Genomic DNA, 7,500 nt, shown 5'->3' with positions numbered 1-7,500 from the left:
GATGATAGATGTAATGAGTGTCTTTCTTTAACTGATGATGATATTGTAACATACGATCGTTATGTTAGGAGACTAGAGAGAGATAGAGTTAGGCGTAGTTCTTCACAATCTGTGGATAGAGCCTTACCTAATGTTAATGTTCCTAATCCTATTCCTTCCCCCGTGGTGGTAGATCAGGAACCTACTATGAAAGACATGTTTACTGATTTTGACTCTTGGTGAGAAAGTTGAGTCCTTAGCGGCCGATAGAAATACGATTTTTTCCGAGTTAAAGGTATTGAAAAACCGTGATTCTGTCGGAACTGTTGAAAGTGTTTCGGTGTCTGATGTTTGTGTACCGAAAAGTCGTGACTCTCTCGGTATTGTGACAAGTGTTGCTAATGTGTTTAGTGTTGCGGAGGGTGCGTCTGCACGATCTTGTCCTTCACCTAGCCTAAGACCTCTTTCGAGCTCTCGAACCCATGGGAGAAGTAATGTCGAATGGCTTAAGGGAACAAGAAGCGTCATCAATCGTGCAGACATCCCCTCGAATGTTCCTGTTGCCGTAGCTCAGGCTGTTCGCCCTCATCGTAGGAAAGGTGAGGTTCATGCGTTATCCCCGTCTTTCGATGAAGGGTCGGGGAGTGAGATCTGGCGTCGCGCGTCAAGACCGCTTAAACGGACGCATGATGTTTCACAGCGTCAGGAATCGCCTGTGCGTCCAGGATGTAGTTCGTGGGACTCACCGGAACGTTTACGTTCCCCCATCGCTTGCAATCTGGCTAAACGTCCAGATCACCGTGTTCGTGTGGATATGTTTCCTTCCGATTCAGACCTTGTTACGATTCATGCTCCCCCTCTTCCTTCAGATTGGCTTTCTTCTCCCGAAATATGTGGTGACGTTGGTTCGAAATTTCCTTTAGAGAGTTCAGTAGATCCTAAATGGTCTATGCTTGTGACTATGAAGGAACAACTCTCGTCATTGATGGATTCTTATCAACCAGGTGTTGGCAGTATTTCTGGGCGTCAGGTGTCAGACCAGTTATCGCACAGGCGTTTGATGGTCTCTGGTGCTGACGAGTTATCGCTTAGGCGGTCTCCCATTCATAGTGTCCAACGCCAGGTTGATTTTGATGAGTCGTGTCAGAGAGGTTTGGTTGACCGCTTTTCGCCCTCTGATCGTGTGGAAGAACATTGGCGTCGACAAGTGGACGAGACGCGTCAACGTTTTGAAGTAATGGATCGCCCGCGTTAACAACTTGTGGACGCGTCGCGTCAAAACATCGATTCTCAGCGTCGACATCTTGACAGCTTTGATCGTTCACGTCAACAGTTTTCGGACTCTACGCGTCCACTCAGCGATCTTCGGCAGTTGCCTTCTGAGTCCAAGTGGCAATCTGTTCAACAGCAGTCGGATCCTAAGCGGTCTAGGCAGTTGTTAGTTGAAGAAGATCGTCTACCCGTCTATGTTTCACGTCAATCTACTTCGACTTCTCCCTGTCAGTTGGATGCAGATATTGGCTTTGACAGGCAGTCCCATCCAGAATTTGTTCCTTCGGTTCAGGCTGCAGTAGTTGCTGCACTGCCAGAAGACGAGCTTGAGGAAAAGTCGGATGAGGACGATCCTATTGAGGAAGTCTCTGAGAATGAGGAGGAGAAGCATTATCAGCCGTGCGCGGACGGGATGCCGAATGCATTTTTGCCGAAGGACAAGAAGCAGAAGCCAGGAAGCCGAACGGACAGAATGCCGAACAGACATAATGCCGAAAGGACACAATGCCTAACAGACGTTAAGTCGAACGGACAAAATGCCGAATACTGCTACGACTAAATGTAATTATAAGCAAATATATATATTTTTTTTCCTTTAGTCCAGTAAGAAAATCAATGATTATTATTTTTTTTTATTCAGAACACCTGTAAAAGACAAAAGGACGTAGGCCTGAAATAAAAGTAAAATGCTTGATAATCATTTTATTTCTACAATATACTACATACAATATGTGTTTATTTAAAAGATAAAATGTGTCGGCTGGGTTAAAAAAAGTTAAAAACCTACATAGTATAATGTATAAGAGAAAAAAAGAATATTTAAAAATTGTGAGCTAAAGACCGTAAAAAAGTTAATCCTTCATCCTTATCATAAGAACAAAATATGGATCGTTAATGGCATCGTATTTCTTGTTAAGTCGTGTTATATCAATCCCTGCAAAAGCTTGTTCAATTAGAATTTCATTACATGCTTGTTCATTTCTGATAACCTTTAGTAATTTGGCGAATGTTGGATGCGTTATGTTGATTCTCTTTTTAAATGCCTGATGCCAGCCTTCAAGGGAATTGTTTGTTCTCGGTAAATCATTATTAACGCGAGTGTGAACAGACCACAAATCAACATCAAACAGTGGTTTCCTCCTTCGACCTCGCTGGATTATCTCTAACCATGTACTTTCAAAGTAAACCAAAAAATCACTTAACAATTCATCCGTTTCAGCATCTAAGATATTTACCAATTCGTTAAATAATTCATGTACATCTGCGGGTGGAACGAAGGCAAGTGCTTGTAACTGCTTGATAAAAAGTGCGTTATTGGGTTCAACATACCACTGCTGTAGACCACAAGACTGGATGTTTCGCCATAAACATTGGCCAAAATGAAAAAAACAACCTGATAAAAATGTATTAGGAAAGTTTTTTTTTAATGCTATTTATTGTTGCTCTTTCGAAATCAACAGTTATTGAATCAGGATCCTGAACACCTTTGCTTTTTAAAAATCCAAAAATTTCGTCATACGTTTTTTCTTCTTTGTTACTAGCAATACAATATACCAGTGGCAAGGTTTTATTTTTTGAAACAATGGCATGTAAAGTATAAAGCTGCTTGCCTAAAGGAGCGGAGTCAAATGTGCCATCGGCAAACCATGCTCGTTTTTTAGATAATAATTCCAAGTTAGTTTCTGTCGATAAAATTGTAACGGAGGTGGTTTCATAAAGACGAAAATTCTCGCCACGGCTTGTCTTATCCAAGTCTTCACTTTCTTCATTCTTTCTTGCTCGTCTTACCATTCTTGCAAGTGTTTCTCTTTTAGGTATAGAACCAGCAATGCTGAGTGGCAGTTCTTCCAAGACTTTATTAATTATGCGGCTTGTTACCTCTTCTGTTTGTTCTGCTGAATTCTTCATTACATCCAAAGATTTTAAAATTATATTATGAGCACCGTCAGGAGGATGTGAATGTTCTGAAGCCTGTCCATGTTCGACATCACTAATCGTTCTAATTCTTGCATTGCACTCTTTTCGTCTCTCACATCTCCAGTAAGTAGTTGCTTTAACAGTTTTATCGACAACGTATGAATATCCATTATGAAGTAACTTTCGGCCACCACGTCCTGTCTCGGTAAATTCCATGGTTAAACTGGCTTTTTTAAACAAATAAATTCCATAGTGAAATTCGAGTAAAGGAAAAAAATATAAATATAAATAACTACAGAGCATGAATAGTAAACTAGCATATTGTTACTTAAAGAAGTAGTTAAATAGTAATTATCAAATTAGTTAAAAGTTAAAGTTGGAAGAAGAAAACAATCTTAAATACGGTATTTTCTTATTTTTTTATCCATTAACGATACTTATCCTTTACATAATAATTTTCTTTTTTATTTATGGCTGAAAGATTAAGTGATTGAAAGAATGAATAGATAAATGAAAGAAATCATTTATCAATTTGCAAGAGAGATATTTATATAGAGTATATAAAAAGAGATATAGTCATTATTCGGCATTTTGTCCGTTCGACTTAACGTCTGTTAGGCATTGTGTCCTTTCGGCATTATGTCTGTTCGGCATTCTGTCCGTTCAGCTTCCTGGCTTCTGCTTCTTGTCCTTCGGCAAAAATGCATTCGGCATCCCGTCCGTGTACCTTATCAGCATGCTGTTGATCTTCGCAAGTTTATGTTGATTCTTACTGGAATTTTCCCGGATCAGTTTACTTCTGTGGCCCCTCGTTCTCCGCCTTCTGAGTTCATCTTAGGTAAAGCTACCAAAGTTCCAGTTTATACCAAGATGGTTCTTTCTCGATCCTCTAAACGGGCCTTGAAATTAATGGGTTCCTGGTTGGACTCTAAGAAATCTTTTGGTAAGATGGCCTTTGCCTTTCCACCCACTAGGTTGGCTTCTAAATCTAGTGTGTGGTACGAGACTGGTGAAGTGTTGGGCTTAAGTTTTCCTTCGTCTGCCCAAGGGGATTTTTCAAGTTTAGTAGATGCTTCTCGTCGTCTTGCCTTAAGGAAAGCGAAGATTTGGTGGTCCATTCCAGAGTTCGATCATTTGCTTAAAGGTCTGTTCAGGGCCTTCAAGGTGTTTAATTTCTTAGACTGGGCTCTGGGGGCTTTGAGTAAGAGGGTCTCAGATATGACGGATACGGACACTAGTGGACTGGTTCATTTGATGTCCTGCTTGGACAAAGGTGTGAGGGATGGCTCCAACGAGATAGCTGCCTTTTTCACGGCTGGAATCCTCAAGAAAAGGGCCACGATGTGCACTTTTCTCTCTGCAGGAGTGTCTCCCTACCAGAAAACGGGCCTTCTTTTCGCACCTTTGGCTAATACCTTATTTCCGCAAGAGTTGGTAGGCGAAGTGGCCACTGCCCTCACGCAGAAGGCCACGCATGACTTAGTTACTAATATGACAAGGAAAGTTTTGCCGTCGTCGTTTTCCTCTCGTAAGCCTAAGGAATCCTCTTCTGGTTTTCGACCTCAGTCCTTTCGTGGGAAGTCCTCTAGAAAAGGCTCTTTCAAACCAGAAGGAAGGAAACCTAGAGGCAGCGGGGGCAAGTCCGGCCGAGGTAAAGTCTGACTGTCCTTTCCTTATGACAGCAGTGGGTGCCAGGTTGACTCACTTCTGGGAGGCTTGGGAGAGAAATGGAGCGGACCCCTGGTCTGTCCAAGTGTTAAAGGAGAGTTACAAGATCCCCTTCCTGGCAAATCCTCCTTTAGTCACAGATCCGGTGGATCTTTCGCCCAAATACAGAGAGGGACCGAAGAAGCAAGCCATGCGTCTTCAGACGTCTCTTTTATTAGAGAAGCAAGCAATAGAGGAAGTGCAGGATGTTACGTCTCCTGGGTTTTACAACCGACTTTTCCTGGTACCCAAGAGTTCCGGGGAGTGGAGACCGGTTCTGGACGTAAGTGTGCTAAATGGTTATGTCCAAAATTCGACGTTCACTATGGAGACTCAGAAAACAGTTCTGGCAGCTGTGAGGAAGGACGATTGGATGGTCTCTATAGATCTTCAGGACGCCTATTTCCACCTTCCGATTCATCCCAGCTGCAGACGTTATCTGAGGTTCATGGACGGAAACAAGGTCTTCCAGTTCAGGGCTCTTATTTTCGGACTCTGCACGGCTCCTCTATTGTTTACCAAGATCATGCTGAATGTGGCAAGAATGCTGCATTCGAGGGGAATCAGGGCCTCTCTGTATCTGGACGATTGGCCGATAAGAGCCTCCTCAGCCGATTGTTGTTTGAAGGATCTCAAGATGACTTTGGATCTCTCCAGAAAACTGGGCCTCCTGGTGAGCTCGAAAAAATCGCAACTGACTCCGTTCCAGGAGATTCTTTATTTGGGGATGGAGATTCACAGTCGGAGTTTTCGGGCTTTTCCGTCGTCGGTGAGAATTCAGGCAGCCCTCCTAAAAGTCCAAACTTTCCTGAAGAGAGAACTTTGCTCCGTAAGAGATTGGATGAGCCTTCTGGGGACTCTCTCACCATTAGAGAAGTTCGTGACCCTGGGGAGGTTGCACTTGCGTCCTCTTCAGTTTCATCTCAATCGCCATTGGAAGAAAGGGGACAACCTTGACAGGGATTACATTCTCATTTCGGTTTCCATCAAGTCTCATCTTCAATGGTGGTACAACGAGCCCAGACTGAAAGAAGACTTCAGAAGAGCCCAGACCTCGTGTTGTGTTCCGACGCCTCCAACTCGGGGTGGAGAGCCACTCTAGATAAGAAGGAGCTTTCGGGGACTTGCATGGTGGAGCAAACATCTCTCCACATCAATCAAAAGGAGCTTTTGGCTATTCATCTGGCTCTCATAGGCTTCGAGAAGCAGATCAGGGGCAAAGTGGTCCAAGTCAATGCGGACAGCACGACAGCTCTGGCCTATATTGTGAAACAAGGCGGGATCCACTCTTGGCCTCTGTACGAGATTGCAAGACTTCTTCTCGTTTGGGCAGAGGAAAGGAAGGTGACTCTTTTGACTCGATTCATCCAGGGGGTCAACAATGTGAGCGCAGACAGACTCAGCAGGGGAGGTCAGGTTCTCTCCACAGAGTAGATTTTGCACCCGGACGTCTGCAAGAGTCTGTGGTGGTTATGGGGTCGACCTCTCGTGGATCTCTTTGCCACCGCAAAGACCAAAAGGTTGGAGTGTTACTGCTCTCCGGTTCCGGATCCCAAAGCCTTGCACATAGACGCATTTCTGATGAACTGGTCACACATGGAGGTTTATACTTTCCCTCTGTTCAAGATTCTTTACAAAGTGATTCATAAGTTCATTTCCTACGAAGAGACCAGAATGACACTGATAGCTCCGTTCTGGCCGTCAAGGAGCTGGTTTCCAGAGGTACTGTAATAGATGGTGGATTTCCCGAGAAGCCTTCCCATAAGACCCGATCTTCTCAGACAACCTCACTTGGCCCGAAATCATCTAAACCTCCGAGCTCTACGTCTGACTGCCTTCAGACTATCGAAAAACTCGCTAGAGCTAGAGGATTTTCGAAGAAGGCAGCCAAGGCAATTGCGAGGGCAAGGAGGTCTTCAACCATCAAGGTGTATCAGTCCAAGTGGGAGTTATTCAGAGAGTGGTGTAGGACTAACGCGATTTCCTCTTCCAGTACCTCTCTTACCCACATAGCAGATTTTTTCTTAGACCTTAAATTTAAACATAACTTCTCGTCATCTACTATTAAAGGTTACAGGAGTATGTTGGCAACGGTTTTTAGACACAGGAACCTAGACCTTTCTAATAATAAGGATCTACAAGATTTGCTTAGGTCTTTTGATGCAACCAAGAAGACTCAAACAGCTCCCCTTGCCTGGAATTTGGATGTTGTCCTTAAATTTCTCATGAGTGACAGATTTTATTTAAGGATTTAACCTTGAAAACACTTTTTCTGGTTACCCTTGCCACTGCTAAAAGAGTTAGTGAGGTACACGCTTTAAGCAGGAACATTGGTTTTCGGAATGGAAAAGCCATTTGTTCTTTGCAACTGGGGTTTCTGGCCAAGAATGAAAACCCTACTCGGCCATGGCCCAAATCCTTCGAGATTTCTAACCTTTCTGATTTGGCTGGCGGTGAATTAGAAAGGGTACTCTGTCCAGTTAGAGCGTTACGGCTTTATGTGGACAGGACTAAGAATCTGAGGGGTAACTCAGACGCTCTGTGGTGTGCAGTTCGGAAACCCTCGATGCCCATGTCTAAGAATGCCTTGTCTTTTTTCATTAGATTGTTGATTCGAGAAGCTCA

The 7,500-nt window shown here is 43.5% G+C and overlaps 1 protein-coding gene across 1 annotated transcript in view; it reads right to left on the bottom strand.

Moving 5' to 3' along the window:
• Window positions 1–7,500, bottom strand: part of LOC137643923 (phosphatidylserine lipase ABHD16A) — a 413,125-nt gene that overhangs the window by 82,629 nt on the left and 322,996 nt on the right. The gene's annotated exons all lie outside the window — the stretch shown is intronic.

This window comes from Palaemon carinicauda, chromosome 7 (assembly GCF_036898095.1).
Source record: "Palaemon carinicauda isolate YSFRI2023 chromosome 7, ASM3689809v2, whole genome shotgun sequence".
Classification (NCBI taxonomy): Eukaryota; Metazoa; Arthropoda; class Malacostraca; order Decapoda; family Palaemonidae; genus Palaemon; species Palaemon carinicauda.
This window is presented reverse-complemented; position numbering and strand designations above follow the sequence as displayed.